At 49.5% G+C, this 12,364-nt stretch overlaps 1 protein-coding gene across 1 annotated transcript in view; it reads right to left on the minus strand.

The window, feature by feature from the left end:
- Positions 1-12,364, minus strand: part of LOC116989179 (seizure protein 6 homolog) — a 320,057-nt gene that overhangs the window by 238,453 nt on the left and 69,240 nt on the right. The gene's annotated exons all lie outside the window — the stretch shown is intronic.

Genomic DNA, 12,364 nt, shown 5'->3' on the forward strand with positions numbered 1-12,364 from the left:
CGTTCTCCAGAGATGCTGCCTGACCCGCTGAGTTACTCTCTGATGACACAAGTGCTGCTTCTGGCAATGAAAGATGGGCAGACATTTTATGTTCGAACTAATGGCTGTGGGTTGAACGGTTGAGTAATCCGTCCTAACTCTTGTGAGCCTGCTCGGACAACGGGCAACTGATCCACGGATTAATGCAGAACTGTTCCACTGCCAGGATAATCACTTCCTCATCTGAACCTTACATAATATTACAGCAAAGTACAAGCCTTGGCTGGTGTACCGTACGTCAGAGAGGGGACACGGGCCTGAGCAAGATGTCAATCCATTGATCCATGGCCAGTGTGCTTTAGTAACCAGGTAATCACTCATTCACTGACACACACACACACACACGATCCAGTCCACGCTCCTGAATTAAAGACCCATTACACCAATACGGCAACTTCCATTCCCAGCTCGGACCTGCCCCGCAACGAGTGGGTCGCTCTGAACCGGCCCCGTACAGGGGTCGGCCGGGTCAACGCCAACATGCATCGCTGAGGGCTGCGTTCACCAACAGCCTGCGTGTGTGGAGCAGACCAGCAAACAGCGCAGCAGCACGTCATTTCCGACTGCGTTGCCCCCCCAGGTGAAGGGGTAAGATAAGATAAGATACATTTATTTGTCACATGTGTCAGGTGGCACAGTGAAATTAAATCGCCATACTTCTTCTTCGAGTCCGTTGCAATCTCAGATGTCGTTCTGCCAGTACCTGGCGCAGGTCACAGCTGGTCGGGTCGGTTCAGCCAGGTCCTGGGGGGCTGCACTGGGAGGCGTGGTCACACTAGGTCCAGTAGGTGGGACATTGTCTGTACTGCTCCACAGCTGCATGTGTCTTCTGCCTGGTAGTTCCATGCTTTCATAAGTGCTTTGCACCTCCCCTGCTCCACTCGTAATCTGTTGAGGGTCTTCCAGGTTGGCCATGGGAGGTCGTGCCCGCTGGCGAGGCATTCAGTCGGAGTGATTCCTCTCTCCATCCAGTCGTGGGCTCGTGTGTTGAGCTGGTTCCATTCATCTTTCCAGATGTTGGTCCTTGCTGTTTCTTTGGTTGTCTGGAGAGGTGGGACTGTCTGCAAGAAACTGGCTCTGGATTTCAGTCGGGGTGGAGGTGCTGTGTGTCCGTGTAGGGGGTGCCTGGTATCGATCTCCTGTGCTCTCTGCTCGTCTTAGAAACATAGAAACATCGAAAATAGGTGCAGGAGTAGGCCATTCGGCCCTTCGAGCCTGCACCGCCATTCAATATGATCATGGCTGATCATCTAACTCAGTATCCTGTACCTGCGTTCACTCCATACCCACTGATCCCTTTAGCCACAAGGGCCACATCTAACTCCCTCTTAAATATAGCCAATGAACTGGCCTCAACTACCTTCTGCGGGAGAGAATTCCACAGATTCACCACTCTCTGTGTGAAAAATGTTTTCCTCATCTCGGTCCTAAAAGATTTCCCCCTTGTCCTTAAACTGTGACCCCTTGTTCTGGACTTCCCCAACATCGGGAACAATCTTCCTGCATCTAGCCTGTCCAACCCCTTAAGAATTTTGTACGTTTCGTCTTTTTTGTCTTGGGCGACGATGGATTGTCTGATATGGGGGGGGGGGGGGGGGGGGCAATACCAGCTAGGGCGTAGAGGCACGGGACTGGCGTTGTCTTTATGCATCCCGTGATAATGCGGCAGGTGTCGTTGAGGGCTGTGTCAACCAGTTTGGTGTGGTGGGAGCGGCTCCAGCTTGAGCACGCGTATTCAGCTGTGGAGAAGCACGGGGCTAGGGCAGTTGCACGGATGGTTGGTGGATCAGCGCCCCACTTTGAGTTTACCAGGTTGCGCAGGATGTTGTTGCGAGTGTTGACCTTGGCTTTGGTGTTCTGAAGGTGGGTTTTGAAGGAGAGTGTCCTGTCGAGTGTGACTCCGAGGTACACGGGGTGGAAGTGGTTGGAGAGTTTGTGGCCATCCCATGAGACGCTCAGTTGTTTTCCTGCATCTCGATTTTTAAGATGGAAGCTGCAATACTGGCATACAATGAAAATAAAGAACACAAGATAGAGTTGATAGAGTTCAACATAAAACATCCCCACACAGCAGAATAAAAGTTTCCCACTGTGAGGGAAGGCATCAAAGTCAGTCATCTTCCTCTAATGTTCCCCAATGTTCACCCGAGGACCTCACTGTGAGTGTGGACCTCACAGCCCTCGACAACAGCACATTGAACTGGCTACTGCGCCTGGAGGCCGTTACACAACCTCTGCTGCCTCAGACGCAAGAAGAAGAAGCATTCGTTCGTTATAGCAGAACATGCAACCTTTATTTTGTATCTGATCCGAAACATCACCTATCCATGTTCTCCAGGGATGTGGAGGAAGGAACTGCAGATGCTGGCTCGAACCGAAGACAGACACAAAGTGCTGGAGTAACTCAGCGGGACAGGCAGCATCTCCGGAGAAAAAGGAATGGGTGACGTTTCGGGTCAAGACCCTTCTTCAGGCTGAGAGTCCGGGGAGAGGGAGACAAGGACGGTACATAGACGGTACATAGAACAAATGAATGGAAGATATTCATAAAGTATTAGTCTCATGGTGGTCCTGTTGAGTTTCATTGTCTATGACTTGTGATCACCTTCAGCACAGCCAACAATGGACCATTGTTGGCTCCACATTTCCTTGATCATCATTTTATTTTGCACATCTTTCATTGGTAGAGTTGCTACCTCACAGCGCCAGAGACCTGGGTTCGATCCTGACTACGGGTGCTGTCTGTACGGAGTTTGTACGTTCTCCCCGTGACCCGCGTGGGTTTTCTCCGGGTGCTCCGGTTTCCTCCCACACTCTAAAGACGTGCAGGTTTGTAGGTTAATTGTAAATTGTCCCTAGTGTGTGTAGGATAGTATTAGTGTGCGAGGATCACTGGCCGGTGGGCTGAACGGCCTGTTTCCGGGCTGTATCTCTATACTAAAGTAAACTATTAATAATAATAATAATGGATGGGATTTATATAGCGCCTTTCTAATACTCAAGGCGCTTTACATCGCATTATTCATTCACTCCTCAGTCACACTCGGTGGTGGTAAGCTACTTCTTTAGCCACAGCTGCCCTGGGGCAGACTGACGGAAGCGTGGCTGCCAATCTGCGCCTACGGCCCCCCCGACCACCACCAATCACTCACACACATTCACACACAGGCAAAGGTGGGTGAAGTGTCTTGCCCAAGGACACAACGACAGTATGCACTCCAAGCGGGATTCGAACTGGCTACCTTCCGGTTGCCAGCCGAACACTTAGCCCATTGTGCCATCTGTCGTCCCTATTGACTTCTGGCGCTTGTACAGCATTCATCGAAAGCCAGTTTTTGTACCACCTTTATAGAGAAGCAAATGCCAAGATATGTTTTCCTTTGAATGAATCCTAGAAAATGTAACTATGGTGGAAAATCAATAGTAGATAAAGCAGGCGGTGTGAAGTGCAATTTGTGGAGAAAACTATGTTGTTTTTGGCAAAGAAAACCAATGCTTTTGAGACCCAATTCCATGAAGATATTAACACAAAACAAATCTATGCCACATTATAAAGAATCCATTACATTTAAAAGAAAATGTCTTCCCATCTAATCCTGTTGGTCTGAAATATCCTCCTCTCACACAATGCACAAAGGGCAGCACGGTGGCGCAGCGGTAGAGTTGCCGCCTCACAATGCCAGAGACCCTGGTTCGATCCCGACCACGGGTGCTGTCTGTGCGGAGTTTGCACGTTCTCCCCGTGACCTGCGAGGGTTTTTTCTCCGGGTGCTCCGCATTCCTCCCACACTCCAAAGACGTGCGGGTTCGGAGGTCAATTGGCTTCTGGAAATTGGCCCTGGTGCGTGTCGGATAGATCTAGTGTACGGTGGTCGATGGTCGGCACGGATTCGATGGGCCGAAGGGCCAGTATCCGCGCTGTATCTCCGAACCAGAACTAAAGTTCGACTCGAATGAAAGTAATACTTATCCATCATTGTCACATTTCATTCCTTTGAAATATTGCAAAGCACTTATTAGTTTTAATTTAAAAAATAAGGGAAACTCTGCAGAGACTTGAAGCAGGAAGGAACTATAAAAGCCAATCTGCTGGAATGCTTTAGGAACAGTACCAAGAGACCGTAAACAATTTGGAGTTGCTTTGTACGGTTATATGCAATCATGAATCACAAATGCTCGTGTGATGTGGTGTCTGGGAACAATTCGAGGTTCTAATTACAAGATTAATTGGCAAAATTCCGGCAGCTTCAGAAATCAGATTATTTTTTCACAAAGTTGGTTGTTTTGGGAATTTTAACTTTGTGAATAATTTTCAAGAATTAGATTAGTTTGGTTTCTTTTCAAAGAAAAGAAAATCACATTATAACAGATTTACACTTGGTTAAAAACTAGAATAAATTTAGTTCCGTGCCGCCCACTAAAATATCGCAGGGCCGTGCAATGAAACTAGGCTTCATTTGATAAACAAAACAAAACAAAATAAGGAAAAATTTAAAAAAAAATCCGAACCATACCTGGAGTTACGTGAGATTAGCCACAGGGAGAGGGTTGGACAGATTTGCATTGTTTTGCTGGACTAAGAGGCGGCACGGTGGCACAGCGGTAGAGTTGCTGCCTCACAGCGCCAGAGACCCGGGTTCGATCCTGACTACGGGTGCTGTCTGTACGGAGTTTGTACGTTCTCCCCGTGACCTGCGTGGGTTTACTCCGGGTGCTCCGGTTTCCTCCCACACTCCAAAGATGTGCAGGTTTGTAGATTAAATGGCTTGGTATCAATTTAAACATTTGTCGCTAGTGTGTGTAGGGTAGTGTTAATGTGCGGGGATCGCTGGTCGGTGCGGGCTCCGTTTTCACCGCGTTTCTCTAAAACTAAACTAAAGGTCACGGCCTGGGGGGGGGGGCGAGAGACCGCCCGGCAAAGTCGGCCTCGGGCGTCGGCTATGGGAACGGATGGGAACGGTGGACACAAAGTGCTGGAGGAACTCAACGGGTTTCGGGTCGAGACCCTTCTTCAGACTGAGCGTCGGGGGAGAGGGAGACACAGAGATAAGGAAGTGTAAGGTGTGAAACTTTGAATACCCTCAAAGGGGAGACGGATCAAGGAGAATGTGGAATAGATCATTGTTAGCTAGGAGAAGGTGACACTGAAGCATAGTGTTGGAAGGAACTAACCGCTAGGGGGCGTCGAACAATTGGCAGCCCCGCCAACAGTCGGTCTGTTTTATGTATTTTTTAATTTTTTTTAATTTTTAGTGCATTTTAAACATTTATGTAAACGTTCTCTGGTTTGTGTTATGTGGGGGGGGGGGGGGGGGGGGTCGGGGGAAACGTTTTTTTCCAGTTTCTTACTTTGCCGGAGATACGATTACATTTCCGGGTCGCATCTCCGGTCTCTCTGCAGCCTACCATCGATGGAACTGGAGGCCTCCTCGAACTGACTTGAGCTCCACCATGGGGCGTGGACTTAACATCTGAGCTGATCCATTGCCTGGGATCGCTCCAACCACGGCCTGGTGACTTACCATCAAGAGCTCGCAGTCTCGGGAGAAGCTAGTCAGGAGCTCCAATGACGCAGAGGCTCGACCAGCCCCGGCCCGGGGTCCGATCGCCGGAGCGGGGGAACTGACATCCCCCCCCCCCCCGATGCAGGAACTGATCGCCCCGATGCGGAGGGCCGAAACGCCGCCGGCTATGGGAGTCAAGATCGTCCCGTCAACGGAGGGCTCGAGGCCCCCGACTGCAGGAGAACAAACAAGGGAAGAGATTTGAACTTTTTAATTGCCTTCCATCACAGTGAGGAATGTGGAGGAGTCACTGTGGTGGATGTTTATGTTAAAATGTGTTTTGTGTGTTCTGTTGCTTTTTATTAGTACGGCTGACTTGGCAAATGAAATTCCTCATATGTCGCAAAATATACTTGGCGAATAAAGTATGATTGTGATTGAGATTGAACTGTAGATGCAGGTTTAAACCGAAGATAGACACAAAAGGCTGGAGTAACTCAGCGGGACAGGCAGCAACAAAGCGAAACGTCTCGAGCTGAAACGTCACCCGTTCCTTCTCTCCAGAGACGCTGCCTGTCCTGCAGAGTTACTCCACCATTTTGTGTCTATCTTCGGTTTATTCTAACACTTTATTCGGCAAGTATGTTTTGCAACATAGGAGGGGTGAGGGGGGAAGGCGGGGGGGAGGGGAGGGGGGGGGGGGGGGGGAGGAGGGAGGGCAAATGCCAACTCTATTCTTACAAACATATTGTCCCCCCCCCCACAAAACCACAAATGAAAGAGTCTTATATTCAACTATGTTTTTATATGTTTACTGCTGCTCCTGATTCTATGTTCCTATCATCTGAAAAATTATTTTACGACGAATAATGTGCGTGGCAAATTATCGGACTGATTTGCTCCTCTCCTGAAATTAGACAAAGGAAATGGTTCGCAAGTTCGGAAGTGCTAGGAGCAGAACTTGGCCATTCGACCCATCAAGTCTACTCCGCCATTCAATCATGGCTGATATATCTTTTCCTCCTAACCCCATTCTCCAGCCTTCTCCCCACAACCCCTGACACCCGTACTGATCAAGAATCTATCTATCTCTGCCTTAAAAATATCCATTGACTTGGCCTCCACAGCCTTCTATGGCAATGAATTCCGCAGATTCACCACCCTCTGATTAAAGAAATTCCTCCTCATCTCCTTCCTAAAGGAACGTCCTTTAATTCTGAGGCTGTGACGTCCGGTCCTAGACTCTCCCACTAGTGGAAACATCCTCTCAACATCCACTCTATCCAGGCCTTTCACTATTCGGTAAGTTTCAATGAGGCCCCCCCCATCCCCTCATCCTTCTAAACTCCAGCGCGTACAGGCCCAGTGGCCGACAAGCGCTCATCGTTCTGCCTCGTTGTCACGTGTACCGAGGTACAGTGAAAAGCCGTTTGTTGCTTGTAAACCAGTCAGCGGAAAGACAAGTCAGCTCATCGCCAATGCCCACTCATTCCTGAGATCGTTCTCGTAAACCTCCTCTGGAGCCTCTCCAGCGGCAGCACAATCCTGGCTTCAGATACGGGGCCCAGAATTTGCTGGTAATGCTGCAAACACGGCCTGACCAGCGCCGCATGGAGCGTCAGCATTACATCCCAGTTTTGGTATTCCAGTCCTCTGTAGATAAATGCGGCGGTTCATTGCGCTGAGCACACAAAGACCAGTGTCTGAAGGGGCGGTAATATGGCTCAGTGTGCTTGGCCGAGCGAGTTTGATATCGCATTAATGTGATAAAGCAAAACCTGCCAGAAAAGCCCATGTGGAATATTTACAGATGTTCCAGGTGCTTGCTCGACAAATCCCAGTGGTGTGAATCTGACAGCAATCAGCATGTAGGCCCACAAAGCGGTCAGCGAACAGATAGACAGGGGGTTTTATACCTGTTGACTCATCCTCTTAGACAATAGACAATAGACAATAGGTGCAGGAGTAGGCCATTCGGCCCTTCGAGCCAGCACCGCCATTCAATGTGATCATGGCTGATCATCTCATGGCTTGCAAGGTGCAGCAGCATCTATGGAGCGAAGGAAATAGGCGACATTTCGGGCCGAAACCCTTCTTCAGGTTTCGGCCCGAAACGTCACCTATTTCCTTCGCTCCATAGATGCTGCTGCACCCGCTGTGTTTCTCCAGCATTTTTGTCTACCTTCGATTTTTCCAGCATCTGCAGTTCTTTCTTAAACATGGCTTGGTTTAGTTTAGTTTAGTTTAGAGATACAGCGTGGAAACAGGCCCTTCGGCCCACCACGTCTACGCGGACCAGCGATCCCTGCGCACTAGCACTACCCCACACACACTGGGGACAATTTATATATTTATACCAAAGCCAATTAACCTACAAGCCTGCACGTCTTTGGAGTGTGGGGGGAAACCGGAGCACCCGTAGAAAACCCACCCAGGTGACGTGGAGAACGTGCAAACTCCGTACAGACAGCACCCGTGGTCAGGAATATCCCTGGGAAAGAAGTTCGCAGTTAAAGACGGCTGGGATAAAAGATCTACTGTAACGCCACCTGGTGGTGAAGCTGGGCATTCGGAACCCTCGTCGTTGGTCGGGACTGTCGCGTGAGCGTGGGTTCGTACGCGGGCTTTTGAGAGTGACCAGTAGTTAGCGCTCCTCGCGTCGACAGGAGCTGCGGCCGTTAGTTCTCGACTAGGTACGTGTAGTCCGAGCGTTTGTTTTCACTAATGAAGAATATTTCGCTCAACATGCCTGGCCTCACCACACTGCACACTTCCCGTTTAATTTGCGACCATTCTCTATTGTTCAACAAATATAGGTTGTGTTGGGATTTTGTTGATGAGACAACCAATAAAACAGACAGAAAGAGATCATTCTTGCCTACGTTTCACCCGCATGGTGTCTCTAAATAAGAAGCACTAAATTAGTGCCAACTCGACTGAACTTGGGGGCAGTTCCAGGCTGCAGATTGATGGGTGCGGAGAGCTACAGGGACTATAAATTTCACTCGGGGACAGGTCCCATCTGTCAGTGACAATGTTCTTTGTCGCAAGCTGAATCAATTTTCAGCCCATTTATTTTCCCAATGTTATTCAGAATCGTTTTGCGACCAAATCTCAGGATGCAGACGTTCCTTGTATAAGATCACGAGGGGAATAGATGGGAAATAGATAGGGGCCGCGGAAAGCATTTTATATCGGGATGCATCACAGCACGGTTTGGGAACAGCTCCATCCAAGGCCCGCAAGATATCGCAGAGAATTGTGGACGCAGCCCAGACCATCACACACAAACCAACCTCCCTCCCATCGACTCCATCTACACCTCACGCTGCCTCGGCAAGGCCAGCAGCATCGTCAAGGACCAGTCTCACCCCCGGTCAACCCCTCTCCCATCGGGCAAGAGGTACAGAAGAGTGAAAACGCACACCTCCAGATTCAGGGACAGTTTCTTCCCAGCTGTTATCAGGCAAGTGAACCATCCTACCACAAACTAGAGAGTGGTCCTGAACTACCAACTACCTCATTGGGGGGTGGGGGGGGGAAGATTTCATAAGAATCTGAGGGGCTACTTTTTTTTTCACAAAGTGGGTAGTGGGTGTATGGAATGAGCTGCCGGAGGAGGTCGTTGAGGCTGGGACTATCACAACAATTAAAAAATAGGACAGGTTTAGAGCAGGGGTGGGCAACCTTGTTCTGCACATGGGCCGGCACGCATGTCTGTGAGCGGATGGCGGGCCACATCTATCACGTGTACACATGGATCCCGGCCCAGATGGCAGGCATCAAATCACAAAAACGCTGGAGAAACTCAGCGGGTGAGCCAGTCTCGTGCAATCCTTGCATGTCTCACCCGCTGAGTTTCTCCAGCATTTTTTGTCTACCTTCGATTTTTCCAGCATCTGCAGTTCTTTCATAAACGTGTTCACAGAAGGTGCGCGGCCGTGCCATTCGATCAATGGCCGGATGATTTCGGGTTACGGGCCGCATTCGGCCCGGGGGCCATAGGTTGCCGACCCCTGGTTTAGAGGGATATGGGCCGAACGCGGGCAGGTGGGACTAGTGAATTGGGACGACAGATGGCACAATGGGCTAAGTGTTCGGCTGGCAACCGGAAGGTAGCCAGTTCGAATCCCGCTTGGAGTGCATACTGTCGTTGTGTCCTTGGGCAAGACACTTCACCCACCTTTGCCTGTGTGTGAATGTGTGTGAGTGATTGGTGGTGGTCGGAGGGGCCGTAGGCGCAGATTGGCAGCCACGCTTCCGTCAGTCTGCCCCAGGGCAGCTGTGGCTACAGAAGTAGCTTACCACCACCGAGTGTGACTGAGGAGTGAATGAATAATGCGATGTAAAGCGCCTTGAGTATTAGAAAGGCGCTATATAAATCCCATCCATTATTATTATTATTAGTGTGGATGGGGCATGTTGGTCTGCGTGGGCAAGGTGGGCACAAGGGCCTGTTTCCACGCTGTATCACTCCGTGACTGTGACTATAAAGCACTCTTTCCTTGAAAGGGAGATCAAAACCTCTGGAAAATGGGTAACATCCTGTTCTTCTGCAGCGCGTGTAAAGCAACTGTACGGTATTTCTGGCAACATTACCAGCGCACAAGCCCTGCCAGAAAAGGACACCTCGACAATAATGTTTGCAACCAGTCTTAATGAAACTGAAGTCCAAGTTTCTGTGCAGTAGGCAGCACCAATCAGTGACTATTAGCCTGGGCAAAGTACTTCAGTCTCTGCCGCAAGCTCCTCACATTAGAAACATAGAAACATAGACAAAAAGTCCAGGAGTAGGCCATTCGGCCCTTCGAGCCAGCACCGCCATTCAAAATGATCATGGCTGATCATCTAAAATCAGTACCCCGTTCCTGCTTTCCCCCCATATCCCTTGATTCCTTTAGCCCTGAGAGCTATATCTAACTCTCTCTTGAAAACATCCAGTGAATTGGCCTCCACTGCCTTCTGTGGCAGAGAATTCCACAGATTCACAACTCTCTGGGTGAAGAAAATGTTCCTCATCTCAGTCCTAAATGGCCAACACCTTATTCTTAAACTGCGTGTGACCCCTGGTTCTGGACTCCCCCGACATCAGGAACATAATGAACATAATTCCACTTGTGTATCTTACAACCCAACAGCGTGACATAAATTCACCAATTTTAGGTAACACCCTGTCTTTCCCCGCCCCCCCCCCCCCCTTTCCTGTGCCCCACCCACTCTCCCATTACCTTGCCCCCCTTCCCCTCCCCCATCCCCTGGATAGAGTGGATGTGGCGAGGACATTTCCACTAGTGGGAGAGTCTAGGACCAGAGGACACAGCCTCAGAAATGGAGGACGTTCCTTTAGGAAGGAGATGAGGAGGAATTTCTTTAGTCAGAAGGTGGTGAATCTGTGGAATTCTTTGCCACAGACGGCTGTGGAGGCCAAGTCAGTGGATATTTTTAAGGCAGAGATAGATAGATTCTTGATCAGTACGGGTGTCAGGGGTTACGGGGAGAAGGCAGGAGAATGAGGTTAGGAGGGAGCGATAGGTCAGCCCTGATTGAATGGCGGAGCTGACTTGATGGGCCGAATGGCCTAATTCTGGACCCCACCTGTCTTTTCCAACGGCACCTATCCCTTCTCTCCAGAGATGCCGGAGAGCCTCACCCGCTGAGTTACTTCAGCACTCTGGGTCTTTTTCTTTCGCCTGAGACCTGTCGCTTGTTGAGAGGAAACCATACATGACGGCTTCAATGCTTACATGGCTGCTCGCTAATGAGGTTTCTGAAATAAGTAGCAATCTAGAAATGAAACATAATAAAATCTAGTTATCCAATCAACACTGATTAATTCTGATGGCAGTGAGATGCTAATATTATCAAATTTGTGAGTTAAAACAGACAATCTCAAGGGGAAATTATCTCAATAGAATCCCAATGATAAACAGATTTGATGGACATACTTATATCAAATTTATTTTTTTAATTTAGAGATGAGCTCTTCAGCCCACAGAGTCCACCGATCACCCGTTCACACTTGTTCTATGATATCCCACTTACTCATCCACTCCCTACACAAACTAGGGGCAATGTACAGAGGGACGATTAACCTACAGACCCGCGCGGCTTTGGGATGTGGGAGGAAACCAGAGCAGCCGGAAAAAACCCACGCGTTCACACAGAGAACACGCAAACTCCACACAGGCAGCACCCGAGGTCGGGATCGAACCCGAGTCTCTGGTGCTATGAGGCAGTGGCTCTACCTGCTGTGCCGCCCCGATGCTCGTTCATCAAGGACCTGCTGCCGCGTTGTACCTCTAAACTGAACTAAACCTCAGGATTTTCTGCGGGATTGTATTGTGAGGTTTAGATATATCTGCCTCACAGACAAATCCATGGTTCTGCTGAGTGGGGCTGTCCACGTTACTGATGCCCATATCAGAAACCACCTCCTGAATGGGGATACCACACATTAACAATAGTGAAGGCTAGGGAGCTTTCAGAAAGGTAACAACTTCCACAAATAGCAAACTGGAGGCTCTACAAGGCGCTGGTCAGGCCGCATCGGGAATATTGTGAGCAGTTTTGGGCCCCATATCTGAGGAAGGATGTGCTGGCTCTGGAGAGGATCCAGAGGAGGTTTACAAGAATGATCCCAGGAGTGAGTGGGTTAACGTACGATGAGCGCTTGTCGGTACTGGGCCTGTACTCGCTGGAGGGGGCGGGACCTCATTGAAACTTACAGAATAATGAAAGGCCTGGATAGAGTGGATGTGGAGAGGATGTTTCCACTGGTGGGAGAGTCTAGGACCTGAGGTTATAGCCATGTTCTCCAGAGA

This window comes from Amblyraja radiata, chromosome 28 (genome assembly GCF_010909765.2).
Source record: "Amblyraja radiata isolate CabotCenter1 chromosome 28, sAmbRad1.1.pri, whole genome shotgun sequence".
In the NCBI taxonomy this organism is placed as follows: domain Eukaryota; kingdom Metazoa; phylum Chordata; class Chondrichthyes; order Rajiformes; family Rajidae; genus Amblyraja; species Amblyraja radiata.